Source organism: Glycine soja, chromosome 16 (assembly GCF_004193775.1).
Source record: "Glycine soja cultivar W05 chromosome 16, ASM419377v2, whole genome shotgun sequence".
NCBI classification, from domain to species: Eukaryota; Viridiplantae; Streptophyta; class Magnoliopsida; order Fabales; family Fabaceae; genus Glycine; species Glycine soja.
Genome location: NC_041017.1, coordinates 25,396,008 through 25,418,747, shown reverse-complemented (window position 1 = coordinate 25,418,747; position 22,740 = coordinate 25,396,008). Strand labels below are relative to the sequence as shown.

At 39.2% G+C, this 22,740-nt stretch overlaps 1 non-coding gene across 1 annotated transcript; it reads left to right on the top strand.

The window, feature by feature from the left end:
- The first annotated feature begins 7,637 nt into the window (after positions 1 to 7,637).
- LOC114391362 lies at positions 7,638 to 7,744 on the top strand. Its single transcript, XR_003662152.1, has one exon. It is a non-coding gene; the product is annotated as a small nucleolar RNA R71 (small nucleolar RNA).
- Positions 7,745 to 22,740: the final 14,996 nt, after the last annotated feature.

Sequence of the window (22,740 nt, the reverse complement as noted above, 5' to 3'; positions counted from 1 at the left end):
ATTTGATTTGTAATTGCCAAGATTCGAGAAAAGAACTCACCAATGCTTTCTTGATCACTGATCGAGGCCGTACCCGAATCAAATAAACATTAAAATGCAGTAACTAGGAAGTGATCCTAGGTCGTTTCCCAACGAGCAATGATAAACCAAATGTTCATAATATACTTGCAGTAACAGTAACAATTGGGGGCAGTTGTTTGTTTTGCGAATTAAAGAACAAGCGAACTGGAATACGAAATAAATAGTATTAAAAACGGGTTGTTTCCTCTGATTCAGAAGCCATTCTCTTGTCCTCGGTTATGGAGAATTCGTCCCTATCAGTTAACCACTTAATCCAACCCTATTTTAATTTACTAAGCGAAAATCAACTTAGGGTTGTCAATACGTGATTAGGCAACACATACACCAATTAACCCTTCGTCCATTAAGCATGAATGCAAGTTAGGCTCAGAGGCAATTAATCGAACACGAAGCGTGCACAGATTAATATTAACGAATGTGGGTTAATTGGTGAAGGGAAAACTGCCAAGAAGCCACATTATAAACAGAACCTCGAAGAGAGTTGAGCTTCGTTCTCAGAAGGAAACAACACCAGAAAATTAGCCTTCCATAATTTCAATGAAAGCAGAGAACATAAATGAAATTAGGAGCAGAAATGTAAATGAAGATAAAAGCATAAAACGTAAATGAAACTAAAAACAGAAAACGTAAATGAAACTAAAGGTAGAAGAAGAAACAAGAACGAAATTGCAATTAGAAAAAGAAAATGGAAAATTGCATTACGTGAACAGTAGCATTAGAACAGAAAAATGTAAAACCCTAAAACTGTGCTCTGAATAATGAATAGCCTCCTCTACATGAATACCAAGGCTACTATTTATAAGGGTCACTCAAAGCCACTGGGCCCTATTACATTACTCTGGCCCAAAACGAAATAAAAACTGAATAACATAAAATAAAATTCCAATCTCCTAATTAGAAATTAACTAAGGTAAACGTTGCTTTATCTGCCCTCTTTAAGTCCACAACCGAAATCCGGATTAAGACCAATGCTTCATTAATTCCTGAAATTAGATTAAAAACATCAAATTAGCTGAATGAGCCCAAATAATAAAACTGCCTAATTAATTTGACAATTAAGACTAATCAGTAATTAAAATGGTGCAAAAAGGGTTAAGAAAATGGGATAAAATAATGACACATCAAATCCCCCCATACTTAGCCTTTTGCACTCCTGGGAAAAATAAAACAAAGAACAAAATCCAAGGATATCAAAGAGAGACAACAAAAACATTTACATATTCCTCAATGAACATCAAGGAATGAAAGGAATGGATAACATATATCATGAAGAGATCCAAAGAGTCAAGACATTCGTGAGAATCATCCAAGCAACCCAATCATGGCAAAATAGTTAATCAGGTCAAGAATGAAAAAGTGATAAAGCCTCACAAGATATACACTCTATCTCTCAAGTGTCTAGGCTACTGTTTACTCTCAAAGTATTCATGAAAACCAACACCACATAAACTTGGCAAGATTCTAAAATTGACAATCAACCCATAAACACAAGCACATGAAGATCAAAAGGTCTTTAAAGGTTGTAATGGGGCAAAGGACAAGAGGAGCAATGGGGAATAAGTGCACACTAAGAAAAAATAAGAAAACTTAAAGATAAAATTTAAATACAAAGAGTAGAACCAAGAGTCTCATCATTCTTTTTTTTTTCATTTAAGATCTTATTCACTCAACTTTATTGTTTTTTTTTTTTGAAAAATAGCATTTGTGAACTAGCATATCATTCAGTAGCATGTCCAACATTTAACCCATATACAATGCACATCAGTATGGCCAAAAATACGTCATGAAGCATAGCCAACAAAATATGTTATCCAACAAAACCCTTCCCCACACTTATTCCCAAAACAATTCCAAAGCTCCAAAATTCCTTAAGGTTAAGGTGAGATCATGGTTTTTCACTTAAGGCTTGTAATGAGCTTCAAAACAAAGAAGGGGAAGTATAGGCTCAAAGGGGTTATCAAAGGAATTAATTCAAGGTAAGTCCATTTGGCTAGAAGTTATAAGAACAAAATTGCCTCAATCATTTCCAAATATGCATGTGAATTAGGAAGCATCAACAAGAATCAAGCCAAGGCTATTGTGCAAGCAATCAATGGGGCAAAAACACACCAGATGATTATGATGATGGATGGCTCAAATTCTCACAAAGATAAACTTATCACTTTCAACTTGAGCTTTCAAAACTATCATGACATGTAGAGGAAAAACAAGGATTTCAAATCACAAAATGTCAAGAGGCTTTTATTTTCAAAACAATTACCCATTTCTTGAACATATCCTATAATTCAAAGAAAAACATGCAAAGTTGTACATGCAAAGAGAGTTGACCTAAAATATTAAACTAGAAACCCAACAAAACTAAAAACATTAACAAATTAACATAACTAACAAAATTAACAAAACCAACAAAACTAGCAAAACCAAAGAACACTCCCCCCCATACATAAACAACACATTGTCCTCAATGTGGCACAATTAAAAGATTAAAAACAAGTAAACCATCAAATAGAATCAGACAAGTGTAATAAAAGCATGGAAGGAGATAGGAAAAGAAGAACTCCCGAAGTCATGGTGGAGGAAAAGTAGGGTGGAGTAAGGAAGTCTCTTCCACCACTACGTCCACTAAAGAAGGGTTTGTGAGGAATGACTTAAGTCGGTGTCCGTTGACCTTGAAGCTCTTGTTTGTGGAGTCGCTTTTGATCTCAACTATACCATAAGGAAAAACATTAGTAACAACAAAAGGACCAATCAACTTAGACCTCAACTTACCACTCATGAGTCCAAGCCTAGAATTATACAATAACACTTTTTTCCCAACCGTGAAGTCCTTCTTAATTATCATGCTATCATGGAACTTCTTGGTCTTTTCTTTGTAGAACTTGGCATTCTCGTAGGCTTCTAGGAGGATCTCATCTAACTCACTCAGTTGCAACTTTCTTTCCTCGCCAGCTTGATCCATAGAGAAGTTGCAGGTCTTCACTGCCCAGTATGCTTTGTGCTCAATCTCCACTGGAAGATGACATGCCTTTCCAAAAACAACCCGATAAGGAGACATTCCTATGGGTGCTTTGTAGGCATCCGATGTGCCCAAAGAGCATCATCAAGCCTGGTACTCCAATCTTTCCTTCTTGGCTACACAATCTTCTCTAAAATTCTCTTGATCTCCCTGTTAGAAATTTCTGCCTATCCATTGGTTTGGGGGTGGTATGGTGTGGATACCCTGTGTACAACCCCGTACTTTTTAAGCAAGGAATGCATTGATCTGTTGCAAAAATAGGTTCCTTGATCACTAACGATTGCTTTAGGTACTCCAAACCTGCAAAATAGATTAGATCTGACAAAATCTGCAACAACCTTAGCATCATTAGTTCTAGTGGGCTTGGCTTCCACCCATTTTGAAACATAATCAACTGCAAGGAGAATGTAAACATAACCAAAAGAGATAGGAAAAGGGCCCATGAAATCTATACCCCAGACATCAAACACCTCACAGAATAGCATAGGTTGCTGAGGCATTTGTTGTCGCCATGTAAGTGCACTTCCTGCTCTCTGACACTGCTTACAAGTGCTGCAAATCTTCCACGCATCTTTAAAGATGGTGGACCAATAAAAGCCACAGTCAAGCACATTGTGAGTTGTCCTTTGAAAACCCAGATGACCTCCCGGTGCGGAAGAATGACAGTACTGCAGGACTGAGTCAGTCTCATGATTTGGAATGCATCGTCTAATGATCTGATCACTGCACAATTTCCACAAGTAGGGGTCATCCCAAATAAAATGCTTAGCATCACTTTTAATTTTATCTTTTTGAGCCTTAGATGCTAAGGGAGGAAAAACAGAAGTAACTAAATAATTGACAATGTTAGCAAACCAGGGAGTAGAAAGGGAATAAGAAATACTATACAGTATATACAAATGATCATCCGGGAAATCATCCCGAATGGGTGAATCCTCATCAGACACACGTTCGATCCGGCTTAAATGATCAACAACTAAATTTTGTGCTCCGCTCCTATCACGGATCTCCAAGTCAAACTCTTGGAGCCAGAGCATCCATCGGATCAACCTAGGCTTTGAATCAGCCTTCTTCAACAAGTACTTTAGGGCTGCATGGTCAGTATAAACAATAATGCGAGTAGCAAGCAAATAAGAACAAAATTTTTCAAGAGCAAAAACTATGGCTAGTAGCTCTTTCTCAGTAGTAGTAGTATAATTCGCTTGGGCAGCATCTAAAGTCCTAGAAGCATAATATATCACCCTAGGCAATTTATCAATTTTCTGAGTAAGCACAGCCCCTAATGTATAATTTGATGCATCACACATAAGCTCAAAAGGGGCTGTCTAGTCGGGTGCCTGGATGATGGGGGTGGTAGTCAGTGCTCTTTTGAGGCAATCAAAAGCCTATTTGCATTTATCATTAAAGTCAAACTCCACCTCCTTTAGCAACAAGTTGGATAGTGGGAGGGATACTTTGCTAAAATCTCTTATAAAGCGCTTGTAGAATCCTGCATGACCAAGAAAATATCGCACCTCTCGCACACAAGAGGGGTAAGGCAATTGTGAAATAACAAAATTTTTTGCAGGATCTACTTCAATGCCCTTATTGGAAATAATGTGGCCTAAAACTATACCTTGCTCAACCATAAAATGACATTTTTCAAATTTTAGAACAAGATTAGTTTCAATGCATCTATTCAAAACCTTTTCCAGACTATCCAAACAACCATCAAATGAGGATCCATATATAGTGAAATCATCCATAAACACCTCTATGCAGTTTTCTAAAAAATCACTGAAAATACTAATCATGCATTGTTGGAAGGTACCAGGGGCATAGCACAGGCCGAAATGCATTCTCCTATAGGCAAAAGTGCCGAAGGGGCAGGTGAATGTGGTCTTTTCCTGATCCTTAGGAGCAATAGTAATTTGCATATAACCAGAAAAACCATCAAGGAAACAATAGTGAGATTTACCTGCCAGGCGTTCAAGCATATGGTCAATGAATGGGAGGGGAAAATGGTCCTTTTTGGTAACCTGGTTCAGCCTCCTATAGTCGATGCAGACTCTCCAACTATTTTGCACCCGAGTAGGAATCTGCTTCTCCTTCTCGTTTTTTTTATCACGGTGAGGCTAGTTTTCTTTGGGACTACCTGGACGAGACTCACCCATTGACTGTCGGAGATAGGATAGATGATTCCTGCTTGCAAAAGCTTGGTTACCTCCTTCACTACATCAAGAATCACCGGGTTGAGTCTTCTTTGTGGCTGTCTTATTGGTTTAGCCCCATCCTCTAAATTAACCGATGCATACATGTGGATGGGCTAATACCAGGAATGTTTGCCAGGGTTCAGCCTATAGCCTTCTTATGCTTCTTGAGAACTGATAACAGCTTCTCCTCTTGCTCATTATCCAGGGAGGTAGATATAATCACTGGAAAGCTTTTGCTATCATCCAAGTAAGCATATTTTAAATTTGATGGCAGAGACTTCAATTCTGGTGGGGGCGACTGGATAGCGGTGGAAAGAGATGGTTTCTCAGCCTGTACCTCATAAAGAAAGTCAAAGGTATATGTACTTGCTGAAACTTGGTTAGTTCTATCTGATTCTAGAAAATCAATCGCAAGAGGTAAAACATCACCAGACATGTAATCAAAATGAAATTCAGATTCACTCTCAGCATCAAATTCATACATATGATCAAGAACAAATTCAGATTGAATGCATGAAGAGTGACAGGCATACAGATTAGAGTGAAGATCACTCATGTATTCATCAACAATATGGTCAATCATTTCAGCATGAAATACAGAAAGATCTTCAGGTGGGTGTTTCATAGCATCAAGAATATTAAAATGAACAGTTATATAACCAAACTCCATAGATAGTGTGCCTGCATATACTTCTATCTTAGTTCTAGCCGTTTTCATAAAAGGTCTACCTAGAATAATGGGAACTGATCCTTGAGAAAATCCCTCCTCCATATTCAAAATATAAAAATCAACAGGGAAAATCAGTTCACCAACTCTAACTAAGACATCCTTTATGAAACCAGCAGGATAGGCAACACTTCTATTAGCTAAATGAATTACCACATCAGTTGACTGCAAGGGACCAAGAGATAGAGAATTAAAAATAGACAGAGGCATAACACTAACAGAAGCTCCTAAATCTAGCATGGCATTGTCAAACTTATTGTTCCCTATAATACAAGGTATGCTGAATGTACCTGGATCTTTACATTTTTCAGGGATTTGGGGAACAGATTTACCAATCAGTTCGGAGACATTTCTGCCCATGCTAATTCTTTCACTTCCTTTAAGCTTCCGCTTATTAGTGCACAGCTCCTTCAAGAATTTAGCATATCTTGGAATTTGCTTTATTGCATCCAGCAGAGGTATGTTTACCTCTACTTTTCTAAATTTTTCCAAGATCTCTTTCTCTGCCTCTTCCATTTTTTTGTTGGAAATTGCTCTTGGAGGGAATGGAAGAGGGATATGCTACTTCTGCAAATCAGAATTCCCAGTGGAAGATTCACCTGCATAGAAATTTTTAGGTAATTTATTCTTTAAATTTTTGTCATCACCTTTTTCTGGAGTAGAGTGAAGTTGGGCAGGTTCATTTGCGGATGAGGAAGATGTTGCTGGTTGAGGTCCTTGACACTACTTTCCCGACCTCAATGTAATGACACTCACATTTTTGGGATTCTGGACAGATTGAGAAGGTAATCTGTCAGAATTCTGGGACTGTTGTTGATTTAACTGTGTAGCTATTTGTCCCATCTGGTTAGTTAAGCTCTGAATGGAGGCTCTGGTCTCTTGTTGAAACTGCATGTTTTGCATAGTCATTTGCCTCACGAGTTCTTTAAGGGAAGGTTGCGGAGGAGTCTCAACTGTTGGCTGTTTCTGGGGCTGTTGGGGCTGTTGCTGCTGTTGTTGTTGCTGCTGAATTGGTGGAGGAACGTATGGTTTGCTTGGGCCAACAACATTCTGAATATAAGGCTGTTGTTGTGGCTGTTGTTGTGAAGGATTCGACCATCTAAGGTTGGGATGATTCCTCCACCCGGGATTGTACCTGTTGCTGGAGAGGTCATAGTTGTTCTGTTGTGGTTGATTTTGCTGCTGAGGTTAAGGAGGTCTATTGTAGATGTTCGCAGCATAAGCTTCAGGCTGTTCAATTGCTTCAGATTGTTGCACGGAAGGGTGAAGGTCTGTGTGGTGGTCAACAGAGGAGCATAAACCACAGACTCTTGCGACAGGTACAAATTTCTGATTCAAGGCTAGCTGGGTTACCAGGTTAACTAAGGCATCTAGTTTACCTTCAAGCTTCTTGGTTTCAGCTGTTGAAGATGAATTCGTGGCTACTTCATGCACTCCTCTAATGACTATAGCATCATTTCTGGCACTAAACTGTTGGGAGTTGGAAGCCATCTTCTCGATTAAATTTCTGGCTTCGGCAGGGGTCATGTCTCCAAGGGCTCCACCACTGGCAGCATCTATCATACTTCTCTCCATGTTACTGAGTCCTTCATAAAAATATTGGAGAAGAAGCTGCTCCGAAATCTGATGGTGAGGGCAACTGGCACATAGTTTTTTAAATCTCTCCCAGTTTTCATACAGGCTCTCTCCACTGAGTTGTCTAATACCTGAGATATCCTTTCTGATGGTCGTGGTCCTGGAAGTAGGGAAATTTTTTTCTAAGAATACTCTCTTGAGGTCATCCTAGCTTGTGATGGACCTTGGAGCAAGGTAATATAGCCAGTCCTTTGCCACTCCCTCTAAAGAATGAGGAAAAGCCTTCAGAAATATGTGATCCTCCTGGACATCTGAGGGTTTCATGGTGGAGCAGACAATATGGAATTCTTTTAGATGTTTGTGCGGGTCTTCACCTGCAAGGCCATGAAACTTTGGAAGCAAATGGATCAGTCCAGTTTTAAGAACATATGGGGCATCCTCATCAGGGTATTGGATGCATAAGCTTTCGTAGGTGAAATCAGGTGTATCCATTTCCCTTAGAGTCCTCTCACGAGGTGGAGGATGTGCCATATTCTCAGAATGTTCAAAATTGTAATGCTCAAAATCAGGATGTTCAAAATCACCAATAACAGAATGCACAGACTCACCAGTAATGGAATGCTCAGGATGCTCAAAAGGTATAAAATGATGCCTAACTAATCTATGAAATGTCCTATCTATCTCAGGATCAAAGGGTTGTAAGTCAGATGGATTACCTCTAGTCATACACTACATTTAGCATGCACAACTAGTTGCCTTCTCATGCAAGTAACAGTGTAGGTTTGAACTACGGCTACCATCAAATGATGTCCAAATGACTTGAAATTTTGTGAGCAACCTTATAAAATGATGAAAAGGTAGCACATAAAATTTCAAAAAAAATAAAAAAATTCAAAGTCTAACTATGGAAGCTAAAAATGGTAGGTTAAGAAAAATAAGAGAATAAAACTTGGAAAATAAAAAACTTTTGACAAAATCACTTTTTTGGATGATGGAGATCTCAGCTGGCCTTTAGCGGGCTGCCATGGCATAGGAAATTTTTTTCTACCCCAAATACATATATAATAATAGCGATTTTGATAACCGGAGCAAAAGTTATGGCCGTTTGAAGTTTTGACAAAAATAAAATGTGCTACTTTTTTGGAACTTTCAAATCTGACCAAACTAAAGGCTCTAGCTATTTTTCCCACAAAATATGGATTAAAAGAAGTAACTACAAAAAAAAATTCAGCCAAAAATAACAATTCTAGCTACCAAAACAAAAAATCCCAATTAATTCAGCAAGGGTGGTCGCTAAAATCCGTCGCTAAGGCATTTCCACTACTACTCTGTTTTGCCGCAAGCAAAAGTGGTCGCTAAATCCGTCACAAAACACTATTCACAACAAAACACCAAAACTGAAACAGGGGAAGCGTTGAACAGAAAAACTAAAACAGAACATACACTAAACAAAATAACAAGATACTAAACAACACTAACACAACACGAAAGCATAAAACAACTAAACATAAAGCACGAATTATGAACCTTTGGACACTGCTCCCCGGCAACAGCGCCAAATTTGATCGAGGCCGTACCCGAATCAAATAAACATTAAAATGCAGTAACTAGGAAGTGATCCTAGGTCGTTTCCCAACGAGCAATGATAAACCAAATGTTCATAATATACTTGCAGTAACAGTAACAATTGGGGGGAATTGTTTATTTTGCGAATTAAAGAACAAGTGAACTGGAATACAAAATTAATAGTATTAAAAACGGGTTGTTTCCTCAGATTCAGAAGCCATTCTCTTGTCCTCGGTTATGGAGAATTTGTCCCTAACAGTTAACCACTTAATCCAACCCTATTTTAATTTACTAAGCGAAAATCAACTTAGGGTTGTCAATACGTGATTAGGAAACACATACACCAATTAACCCTTCCTCTATTAAGCATGAACGCAAGTTAGGCTGAGAGGCAATTAATCGAACACGAAGCGTGCACAGATTAATATTAACGAATGTGGGTTAATTGGTGAAGGGAAAACTGCCAAGAAGCCACATTATAAACAGAACCTCTAAGAGAGTTGAGCTTCGTTCTCAGAAGGAAACAACACCAGAAAATTAGCCTTCCATAATTTCAACGAAAGCAGAGAACATAAATGAAATTAGGAGCAAAAATGTAAATGAAGATAAGAGCATAAAACGTAAATGAAACTAAAAACAGAAAACGTAAATGAAACTAAAGGCAGAAGAAGAAACAAGAACGAAATTGCAATTAGAAACAGAAAATGGAAAATTGCATTACGTGAACAGTAGCATTAGAACAGAAAAACATAAAACCCTAAAACTGTGCTCTGAATAATGAATAGCCTCCTCTACATGAATCCCAAGGCTGCTATTTATAAGGGTCACTCAAAGCCATTGGGCCCTATTACATTACTCTGGCCCAAAACGAAATAAAAACTAAACAACATAAAATAAAATTGCAATCTCCTAATTAGAAATTAACTAAGGTAAACGTTGCTTTTTCTGCCCTCTTTAAGTCCACAACCAAAATCTGGATTAAGCCCAATGCTTCATTAATTCCTGAAATTAGATTAAAAACATCAAATTAGCTGAATGAGCCCAAATAATAAAACTGCCTAATTAATTTGACAATTAAGACTTATCAGTAATTTAAATGGTGCAAAAAGGGTTAAGAAAATGGGATAAAATAAGGACACATCAATCACTCATTTGTTGAAGTTCATACTGCCTTCTCAAGGTCTGCAACTTCACCTTCTTGAGTTTGCTATCCCCTGCATAGGATTTCTCTAGAGTATCCCATGCCTTCTTTGCAGTATCAGCAGATCTAATTTTCTGAAAATTATCTGCATCTACACACTGATGAATGATGAACAATGCCTTTGCATCTCTTTTCATCAAATCACGGTGAGCCACCTGCTATGCATCAGTTGGGTTCCTGTCAAGTTCTTGAACCCCTTCTTGCACCACTTCTGTCACATCTTGAAATTGAAAGATTACCTTCATTTGAGCACACCAATCATCATAGTTCTTGCCTTTGAGAATAGGCATAGATGCTGGAAAATTTCCATTCGAGGAAGCCATCTCAATTTCAGTATCCAAGGATCTTGAACCTCTACTATGAATACCAGTTTGTTGGAACAAATAAAGCTCTTCACACACACTCACACAATGCACTCACTCACTCTATAATAGAGAATAAGAGAAGATGAAAAAATTGATTGAGAAAATAGAGGGAACTTGGAATTCTGAATTAAAACTTCTGCACTCTCTTATTTCTCATTCATGATCACTATTATTTTTATACACACAGCACATGTAGCTATAACAACCTTCATAGCTGTCAAACTAACTAACTCCTAACTCCTAACTAACTAACAAAATTACAACATACATCAACAATAGTATCAAGAATAAAAAAATTCAATAAAAATAAAATCTTAATTAAATGAAATATATTTTAGAATAACATGACTAAACTTACTTGAAATTCATTATATTTGAGACTGGCTAACATTTTTTTTATTTGAAATCAGAAGAAGTATAACTATGAATTTTTAAGAAAACTAGTCAATAACCCGTGCATACGCACGAGTCACTTAATTAAGGGAACTTTAAAGGTTGATGTTCATGTAAATTTAAACAAAGATTGAAGATTAAATACATAGATGGATAATATTAATAGGAAAGCAATTGTTCAGATAACAAAATAAACAAACTATTTGGGCGGAAGTTGACAAAATATCAAACAAAAACTACAAAATGGTTTTTAATATGTGTTGCTATCCTCCCAGTCCTTCTGTCTCCTAATCACCATTTCCCAATTTTTTTCATGGTGCCGATAGTAGAATGAGACTTCATCTCCATGATCGAAGTCAGTGTCGTTGAGAAAGTCATACCATGGTCGAACCACGCTTCTATCACCAATTCCAGCGTCCAGGGTGACGACTTTCCATTGTAAAGGAGGCCCATATCTCCTTAAAATTGTCATGTGATTATCAGATGCACTAAGATATGTTACTGCAGAGGAGGGAATTTCTTGCATATTTTTAAAAAAACAAATTAATGGTGGTATTAAAATTGTTGTAAGAATCTAAATTGATGTAATGGTAACTTACCAGAGGTTGAGGGGCACTGAGGATGCACTGAGTTATTTCAACAATCCAGATGTGTTTTCTTGATGAAAGGCATGGTCTGGCACATGTCTGTTGGTGTAGGGGAGGAATGAAGTGTAGATGAAAGATGCAGTTATGATCGTAGACAGAGAAGTTGATTAGGGTGGACTTGTAGATTTGTAACTCTGTTCTAAAGTGTTTGAGTCCATCGACTAAAAAATATTTGCCTCGGTGTTGTCGGACTTGTATTTGGTAGATTGCTCGGTCGTATCTAAAGTGAACAAATTATGGGTAATTTGGTGCCCATTGTCGATGATAAAATGATGGTATTTGTATAAAATCCTGTAAGAAAATATTGAGAGAACAAATATTAAATTGGGAAGGAAAAATGGGGAAAAAAAGTGTATGATAATAGTGAGGGGAAAAAATGTTAATGGAAGTATAGTAAAATATAACCTGATCATTGTGGAAGACTGCCATGAATTGTATGATCAACGGTGGCGTCAGAATTGGGCATCACATCTGCATTAAGCCAGGCATTGAAAAATTAGCAGATAAAATGTTGTGGTTGAAGGTAGGAGAAAAAATGATTAATAGGAAGAAAGTAATTTGTATGGAGAGGGCACTTACTCTAGTTGACACAGTGGAGGATGCGATACTCATTTTGTTGCTGCTCTGGAGATAAAGGTATGGGGAAAAGATGGTTAGATGAACATTGTAGAGGAAGGTAGGGTATTGATGTAAGCTCCATTTGAGCTTGTAGGCCTAGGATATTCTTCATCAATGGATTCCGTTGCTTCTTTGAAGATGAATGGCAGCGGAATGGAGAAGGAAGAGAGAGAGGAGACACCACTTCAAGGAGAAGATGAGTCTAGAAGAAGCTCACCACCATAGGAGGCCATGGATAAGAGCTTGGAGGAAGAATGAGATGAATGAAGGGAGAGGAAGAGAAGAGCACGAAATTTTATGCTCTAAAAGAGCTTTGAAATCTGAAGTTTAATATTCAATTGATCAAAGTGTGACTATATGATGTGGCAATGGGGTGTAGTAAGCAAATGCTCACCTCCCCCTCTAAAATTTAATTGGATTGGGCTTCTACCAATTCAATTAAATTTATTTCCAACCACACACATCAAATATTCACTTAGTGCATGTGAAATTACAAAACTACCCCTAATACAAAAAACTAGTCTAGGTGCCCTAAAATACAAGGGCTGAAAAATCCTATTTCTAGGGTACCCTACCTACATTATGGAGCCCTAAATACAAGGACCAAATATAATGACATCCTAGTCTGATATGTACAAAGATAGTTGGACCCAACCTTGGACCATGGGCTTAGAAATCTACCCTGAGGTTCATGAGAACCCTAGGGCCTTCTTGAGCAGCTCTAGCCCAATATCAGCTCCACCTGCAAAAGGAATTAAATCAAAAATGTTAAAAGTGGTGCTGACTCCATACTCTTCTGGGAGGTCCAACCTATTGGTAGAGAAAATAAGTTAAGTTCCTAGCTTAGCCCATAAGGTTTTCCAGAAGTGGATAAGGAACTTAGCATCTCTATCAGATACAATGGTCCTAGGCAAACCATGGAGTCTCACAACTTCCCTAAAAAAGAGTTTTGAGATGTGGGAAGCATCATCCACCTTGTGGCATGGTATAAAGTGTGCCATCTTGCTAAACCTATCCACCACCACAAAGATAGAGTCTACACCTCTTTGGGTTCTAGGAAGCCCAAGGACAAAGTCCATACTAATGTCTACCCAAGGTGCAGAGGGGATGGGTAAGGGTGTGTACAGCCCATGAGGCATCACCCTAGACTTGGCTTGTAAACAAGCCACACACCTAGTGCAATGCTTATGGACATCTTTCTTCATATGGGGCCAATAAAACTTTTCTTTGAGTAAGACAAGGGTCTTTTCTATCCCAAAGTGGCCCATGAGCCCACCCTAATGGCTCTCTTTCACAAGTAATTTCCTAATGGATCCTCGGGGTATGCAAAGCTTTCCCTCTTTGAACAAATACCCTTCAGCCAAATAGAATCCATCTTGGGCCTTTTTCCCACAACTCTCAATGGGAGAGAAATGTTCATCTAAAGCATACAAGTCCCTAATATTATCAAATCCTAAAATATGAGCTCCTAGGGAGCAAAACAATGTGTGTCTCCTAGAGAGGGCATCAGCTACCACATTTGTTTTTCCTTTTTTGTATTTGATAACATATGGAAATTGCTCTAGGTACTCTACCCATTTTGCATGCCTTTTGTTTAACTTGCTTTGCCCTCTAATGTACTTAAGTGATTGATGATCACTATGAATGACAAATTCCTTGGAAACAAGGTAATGTTCCCAAGTTTGGAGGGCTCTTATTAAGGCATAAAGTTCTTTATCATAGGTGGGGTAGTTGAGGGTGGCACTATGAAGTTTTTCACTAAATTAAGCAATAGGGTGCCCACCTTGTAACAATACAACTCCAACCCCACTCTAGAGGCATCACATTCTAGCTCAAAAGTTTTAGAAAAGTCAGGAAGAGCTAGAATAGGTGCCTTAGTAAGCTTTTCTTTGAGCAAAGCAAAGGCTTGCTCTTATTTTTCACCCCAGGTAAATGCCACATTCTTCTTCACCAGCTCATTGAGAGGTGATGCAATTGTAGAGAAATTAGGAACGAACCTTCTATAGAAGCTTGCTAACCCATGGAAGCTCCTAATATCTCCCACACTTTTTAGGGTGGGCCATTCTTGGATGGCCTTGATTTTCTCAGGGTCCACTTGGACCCTATTTCTACCAACTACAAAACCTAAGAAAACTATATTATGTACACAAAAGGTACACTTCTCTATATTTGCATAGAGGGTGTTTTTCCTAAGGACTGAAAGAACTTGTCTGAGATGTCCTAAGTGATCATCTAGGCTCCCATTGTGTGACATCCTGGAATTTCTACCTGGAATTTTGTAAGTGTTACATTTAAATAATTATATATATATATATATATATATATATATATATATATATATATATATATATATGTATATATATTATTCAGTGTATATATATATTCTTGGTAGAAGTATGTACATTGGGGGAAAGATATGCGGGTTAGACTAATTAGCGAAGAGTAATCCATAACTGGATAGTTATAGATTAATTCACAATTAATTAGTCTAAAAATTATCGTTTTGCGTGCAACTTAAAATTTAACAAAACCAACCTTTGAACCATGCTCAAGGTCTCATTCTGAGCGTTTTGATATATATTGCCTACTTTCAAAAACGGGCCCCAACGGGTGCAGAGAAACGCGAGGAATTGGAACCAGAGAGGCGGCATGCAAACCGAGGCAGGATTTCAGCATCCAAAAGGTCAAATTTTTCTCCTTTGTGACTGAGTATGAAGTCAAATCAAGGGAAAAAGGTGGGCCCCTTTTGCTCCACTTAAAATGGGACTTGTGGCAAGTGCTTTTAGAAAAGAAAAAAAAAGAAAAAAAGAAAATCATTTTTTTAAAACAGCCCAAATCTTCTCTCTCTTCATTCATAAAATTTCACAAGCTTCTTCCTCTCCTTCCACGTTGTTTTTCTTCTTCCTTCTTCTCCACCATTGTTGTCCTTTGAAGCTCCAAAATTCCTTCTCATTTCTACTCCAAATTGCAAGGAGAAGCCATTTTCGGAGTCGTGAAGCACACCTCTACGTTGTGGGGCTTCGAATTTCAGGTATGGGTGGACTTCTTCTCACATGAAATTCGTGGGTGTTGGGTTTTTGGGAGTTATGAGGGGTAGTTCTACTAGGTTATTGCCTTAGAGTAATTATTTGTGAAGGAATTTGTTGAAATCATGCTAAACTTGACATGTTTGATGTAAGTAAAGCTACCCATTCTGATTTTGGGTTTTATAATGATGCTTTGTGATTTATGTATGCTTAAAATGTTGATGGAAAACTGGTAGAGATGATGGGGAGAGTTAACCTAGGGTTAAATGTGAGAATGGTAGTGTTGTGAGTGGAAAAGTGTGAGATTTTGAGGGTTAGAAAAGCCAAATTTGGGGTTAGTGGAAATTGGAGTCTAAAGTGGGTTGATTCTAGTTTAAAATGTCAATTAGGACTTGTAGGAAAGCTTGGGCAGAGAAAATGAGAAAAATGAGTGACCAATGTGAAAGAGGAGAGCCATTTCTAGGGTAAATTGGGTGTTGAGAGGTCAAATTTTGAATGGGTGGGGTTTTCACCTTATAACCAGTTTGAGTAAGTCTAAATCAATGTTATAGACTTGATTGAGATGAGAGTTTACCCCAAAATTACCCAATTCTCATTTTCACTTTTCAAACCTTGAAAATCCACTAAATTGATGGGTTTTGGATACCTAGATTTTGATTTACCATGATCTGAAGTTTGTTTTTGGTTTAAATATGATTTATACAAGATTTAGGACTTGTAGGATCCAATTTGAGCAAAATTGGATGTAGGCAAGTTGGATTTCAAAATCTGCCATATTATGCAGAAAAATACTGTCAAAATTGTGAAAGCTTGGAGGGGGTGATGGGGACCCAGTGCTGAGAGGAATGAGGATAAGGGCTACGTAGGAGTGCGTGAGCTCAAGTTAAAGGTGGGCAACTGGGGATGGTATGCTTGTGCTTGACTTGAAAAAATGAGAGAGTTGATTTGCGTCATTGCCCAATCGCCACCTAGTACCACATATGACGGGTGCCTCATAATCCACTAAGTTTGATGTGAAAAAGCGTGGAAGAGTCAGTCTTCCTACTTTTGTTTGTTGACCACAGAGTGGTACCTGGAGATATATCGTGGGGGTCAGGAGACCTTGGGGACGTCATGTGGGGTGCTATTGCCCAAAACCAAGCTTGACCAATCCCGACCCAACCCGGGCATAATAAGTCAGTGAGAACCTGTGACGTACCTAAATAGGCGAGCTCCTGGCAGTCAACCAATAAAAGAACAAAGTCCAAGAAGCAAGGAGGCTTGTGTGGCGGCTGGCTAGCTATGTATCTTGGGTGGTATCTGGAAATTAGCCTCTGGTAAACGATTACCATTCGTGGGTAATCGATCACAGGGGTTAAAAATGGAGACAGGATGGTAAATGGCCTCTGGTAATCGATTACCAAGGAAGTGTAATCGATTACACAGGGTGATAGGGAACTGGTAATCGATTACCACTTATGTGTAATCGATTACACAGTGTAGTTTTTAATTTTCAATGTGCAAAGGCTGTGTAATTCGTTTTTGGGCACTGGTAATCGATTACATACTTTGATAATCGATTGCCAGAGAGGAAATCCCTTGAGAAAGAAATTTCGACTATGCGTAGCCGTTATAGGACGCATTGTATTGTTACCTGTAGTTAGATTTCTTGTGAAAGAGTGTACCCTCTTTCTTTTATCTCTTGTAGATTGCGATGGCAGCGCAGTTGATCCATGATCGCGTGGTGATGGAGTGTCTAGAGGGTGTTTGGGAGACCCTCGAAGGCAATGAGAGGTGCCGATTCCGTGGCACAATTCGACTCACTGATACTTCATTAGTACATCTGGAGGAACCCGTACGCACACTTCAGCAGCCTGTGGAGTGGATACTACCTACACCTACTCAATATCGACTAGTGGAGCCAGTTCAAGTGATAGAGGTGTCATCCTCTGAAGAGGATATTGAAGAGGACCTAGAGGAGTTACCTCCTGAACCTACTGTGGATGCTCTTGACTTCCCAAAGGATGATGAGGACCCACTCTCTGATGTTGATTCTCCAGAGGATGTTATGTCAGCATCTGAGGCAGACTCTACAGAGGAGAGCGGCCCTGGAGGGATAGCGAATAGTGATGACTCTTCATCATAGCAGACGGCTCCTTAGACTAGGCGTACATACTTTTTGTTGGTGGGTGTATCTAGTTCAGACTGCTAGGTTTACTCTTTTGATTTTTGGGTGGGTAGACCTATTGTATAGAAATTTTGATGGTTGTATATATTGTGGCTGAAGCCACCACAGTTGTTACCTTTTCTCTGGATGTCACTATGTTATTTTGCAAACTCCCATATTTTTTACAGTTTTAGATGATAAATATAATTATGTTTAATCTTGTTATTTGAAAAGGAAGTGTTAACAAACTTTATTTGAAAAGAGTTTACCGACCGCATCTTATTATTTTTCACGTGACGACCTAAAATGATGGCTGGTATATTTTTGAAAGAGCAAAATAGTTTAGAGGTTATGAGTGATCAGAAAGAAATGAATCCGAATAGAGTTGTGAACTGACCATTCAGGACTCTATAGTGATAATTTTCCTTCTGAATTTAATTACCGTGAAATGAATAACGTTGCGAAAAAAAAAGAGAAAAAAAGAAAAAAAGTTTCCCATGGTTTCTGCTATTTAATTTATTACTATTAAACCAGTCATTATTTAGGGACGCCACAATTGGTGGTATTAGAGCAAAAGTTGGATTCTAGTGAACCTGTCCATGGTCTTACTGTGTGAATGTTGTGTATCTCTAAAACTTGGAAATAGGTTTCGGGGAGTGACATTAAGTCACAAATTGTGTGTAATTCTACCTTCTTGTCTTAAGCAGGATAATGCAATTGATTTAGTAGAATTGTTGTATATATATATATATATATATATATATATATATATATAGAGAGAGAGAGAGAGAGAGAGAGAGAGAGAGAGATTGTTGTAACTGTCATAGCCTATATGGTATACTCTCTAAGTAGAATTTCTTGGGTACTAATAGCTTCCCTACAGGTTAGGTATGGCAGGACGTGGTAGGGATCAGAACCGTGATGTCCTAGACCACATCACAGTTGTGCTAGAAACTCTAGTGCAGGAACGTGATGTGGAGCCGACAGAGTATCGGGGACTCATGGCTTTCCGTAAGAACCACCCGCTGAAGTTTAGTGGGGACTATGATCCAGAAGGTGCTAGGTTTTGGCTAGCTGAGACTGAGAAGATTTTCGAGGCGATGGGTTGCCTCGAGGAGCATAAGGTCCCTTATGCGACGTTCATGCTCCAAGGAGAAGCTGAGAACTGGTGGAAGTTCGTGAAACCTACATTAGCTGCACCTGGAGGCGTGATTCCTTGGAATGCCTTCAAGGACAAATTTCTAGACAATTATTTTCCACGAGATCTCAGGAAGCGAAAGGCGAGGGAATTTCTAGATTTGAAGTAGGGAAACATGTCCATTGGAGAATACACGGCCAAATTTAAAGAACTTCTACAGTACTGGCCTCAATACCAAGATGCTCGGAACGAAGAAGACTTATGTGCTCAGTTTGAGAATGGGCTTCGACTGGAGATTCAACAGGCAGTTAGCTACATGCAGATCACGAATTTCAATCAACTGGTGACAAAGTGCAGAATATTTGAGGAGAAGATGAAAGAGAGGCAAGCTAGAGGCTTTGGAGGACCACAAAGAAGCCACCCTTTAGAGGAAACAATAATAAGAGGATGAAGCCATATTCTAGCAACAAGGGGAAACAACCTATGGCTACGTCCAACATGAGCTTGTCAAAGGGAACTGGGGTACATTGCTTTCAGTGCGGAGGACCGCATCTTAAGAGAAATTGCCCACAACTCCAGCAGACACAGGAAAATCGTTGCTATATTTGTGGCAAGGTAGGCCATTATGCTCGGGAGTGTAGGATGATTGGGAGACCGACGGTAACTGCCAATTCTAACACAGTCAATCATGGATCTACTAATCCCACAAGGAGCGGTAATGTTAGCAACAACAACAACACTAATGGTGGAAGATCAAAGGTATCCTCCCAGGTATTTGCTATGAGTGGATCAGAAGCTGCTACCTCCGACGATTTGATACAGGGTAAGTGTTTGATTGCTGATAAACTGCTAGATGTACTCTATGATTCGGGTGCCACGCATTCGTTCATATCTCATGCATGTGTGGAGAGGTTGGGGTTATGTACGACGGAGTTACCATATGATATTGTGGTGTCTACTCCGACTAATGAGCCTGTAACCACCTCTCAGGTGTGTTTGAAGTGTCCTATAACTGTTGAGGGTCGATCTTTTATGGCGGATTTGATTTGTCTACCTTTAGCTCATCTAGATGTGATATTGGGAATGGACTGGTTATCTACTAACCATATCTTTCTAGACTGCAAAGAGAAGATGCTAGTATTTGGTGGAAATGTAATTCCAAATGAACCATTGAAAGAGGATGCTGCCAACGATGGAGTGGGGGATGTTCGAACCTACATGGTGTTGTTCTCCATGAATGTGGAAGAGGTCTCTGAAGTTAGCAGTATACCGGTGGTGTCAGAATTTCTAGAGGTCTTTCCTGATGACATTTGTGAATTACCACCTGAGAGAGAAGTGGAATTCATTATTGACTTGGTGCTTGGGGCGAATCCAGTGTCGATCGCGCCCTATAATGTCTCCAGTAGAACTAGCAGAGGTGAAGGCACAGGTGCAGGATCTTTTAAGTAAACAATTTGTTCGCCCAAGCGTATCACCGTGGGGAGTGCCAGTCTTACTGGTTAAAAAAGAAGGATGGAAGTATGAGGATGTGCGTAGACTACCGGCAACTGAACAAAGTCACTATCAAGAACAAATATCCTCTACCAAGGATAGATGATTTGATTGATCAATTGAGGGGAGCAACGGTATTTTCGAAGATAGATTTGTGATCAGGGTATCATCAAATCCGAGTTAAGAAGGAAGATATCCCAAAGACTGCATTTTGGACTCGGTATGGGCATTATAAGTATTTAGTCATGCCATTTGGAGTGACTAATGATCCGGCTATCTTCATGGACTATATGAACCGCATATTCCATGATTACTTAGATTAGTTCGTGGTTGTGTTCATTGATGATATTCTAGTGTATTCAAGGAATAAAGAAGAGCATGAAAAGCACTTGAGAATTGTGTTGCATATCCTGAGGGATAGGAAATTGTTCGCCAAATTGTCGAAATGTGAATTTTGGTTAGAGAAAGTGCAGTTCTTGGGGCACGTGATTTCTAAACACGGGGTTGCGGTGGATCCGATTAAAGTGGAGTCGGTTATGGAGTGGTAATAACCGGCAATTCCAACAGAAGTTCGAAGTTTCTTGGGGTTTGCCGGCTATTATAGGATATTCATTAAGGGATTTTCTAAGTTAGCGCTACCCCTAACTAAACTGACTCGTAAGAATGAGAAGTTTGTCTGGAATGAGAAATGTGATCAAAGCTTCCAAGAGTTGAAGAGGCGGTTGACAACAACTCCAGTGTTAATTTTTCCCGACCCTAAGAGACCATTTGAAGTGTATTACGATGCGAGCGGGCAAGGCTTAGGGTGTGTATTGATGCAGGAGGGAAGGGTAGTGGCTTATGCTTCACGTCAATTGCGTCCTCATGAAGTTTACTATCCGACCCATGATTTGGAACTAGCAGCTGTGGTCTTTGTTTTAAAGATTTGGAGGCACTATTTATATAGTACTCGTTTTGAAGTTTTCAGCGATCACAAGAGCCTCAAATACTTGTTCGATCAGAAGGAACTCAATATGAGGCAACAAAGATGGATGGAGTTCCTCAAGGATTATGATTTTGGTCTTTCCTACCATCCAGGAAAGGCTAATGTAGTAGCCGACACGCTGAGTCGGAAGTCCTTATGTGTTGCGACCATGATGAGTCTGGAACAGAGATTGATAGAGGAATTTCGAGATCTAAATCTAGCAATCGAGATGCGACCCAAGAGCTTATTTGTGGGAGCGTTGCAAATCACCAATGAATTCGTAGATCACATACGCGAGGCTCAAGAGGATTACCCATTTCTGCAAGGCAAAGTGTTAGATGCAATGGGAAATAAGGATGTGGAGTTTAAGAAGGACACAACCTGGTTAATTAGATTCAAGGGGAGGATATGTGTACCGCCATTAGATGATTTGAAAGTCAAGATCTTGGAAGAAGCACATAAAAGCCGTCTTAGTTTCCACTAGGGATGACAAAGATGTACCAAGATTTGAAGAGAAGTTTTTGGTGGCATGGCATGAAGAAAGATGCAGCTGAATATGTAACAAAATGTTTGACATGTCAAAAGGCCAAGGCTGAGCACCAGCGGCCATTAGGAGAATTAAAGCCACTAGAAATTCCCGAATGGAAATGGGAGAGCATATCTATGGATTTTGTATCTAGTTTACCCAAGACGAGTCGTGGACACGATGCTGTGTGGGTCATAGTAGATCGAATCACCAAATTTGCTCATTTTATCCCGGTAAATATGAAAATAAAATGGAGAAGCTAGTAGAGTTGTATATCAAAGAAGTAGTAAGGTTACATGGAATTCCTTCCAGTATTGTATCAGACAGGGACTCGAGGTTTACCTCGCGATTTTGGACAAGTCTGCATGAAGCATTGGGGACAAAGCTGAAGCTCAGTTTAGCTTATCATCCTCAAACAGATGGTCAGACTGAACGAACCATTCAGACTCTAGAAGATCTACTCCGAGCGTGTATTATAGAGCAACAAGGCAGTTGGATGGAATGTTTGCCATTGATTGAATTTACTTACAACAACAGCTACCAAGCCAGCATTGGTATGGCTCCTTTTGAAGCTCTATATGGACGAAAGTGCAAAACTCCTCTTTGTTGGTACGATGATGGGGAAGCAGTACTCCTTGGTCCTGAAATGCTACAACAAATTACTGAACAAGTGAAATTGATTCGAGAGAAAATAAAAGCATCCCAGGATAGGCAGAAGAGCTATTATGACAGAAGGAGAAAGCCATTAGATTTTCAAGAAGGAGAACATGTGTTTTTGAAGGTTTCTCCTGTAACTGGAGTCGGGAGAGCTCTCAAATCTAGGAAGCTGACGCCCAAGTATATAGGTCCGTATCAATTTTAGAAGAAGGTTGGGCCTGTAGCTTATCAAATCGCTTTACCTCTGAGCTTATCGAATTTGCACCCTGTGTTTCATGTCTCTCAACTGAGACGATACAACCCGGGTCCATCACATGTACTCGCACTGGACGAAGTACAAGTGAAGGATAACCTCACCTATAAAGCACAACCTTAGAAGATTACTGATTGAAGAATGAAGTCGCTAAAAGG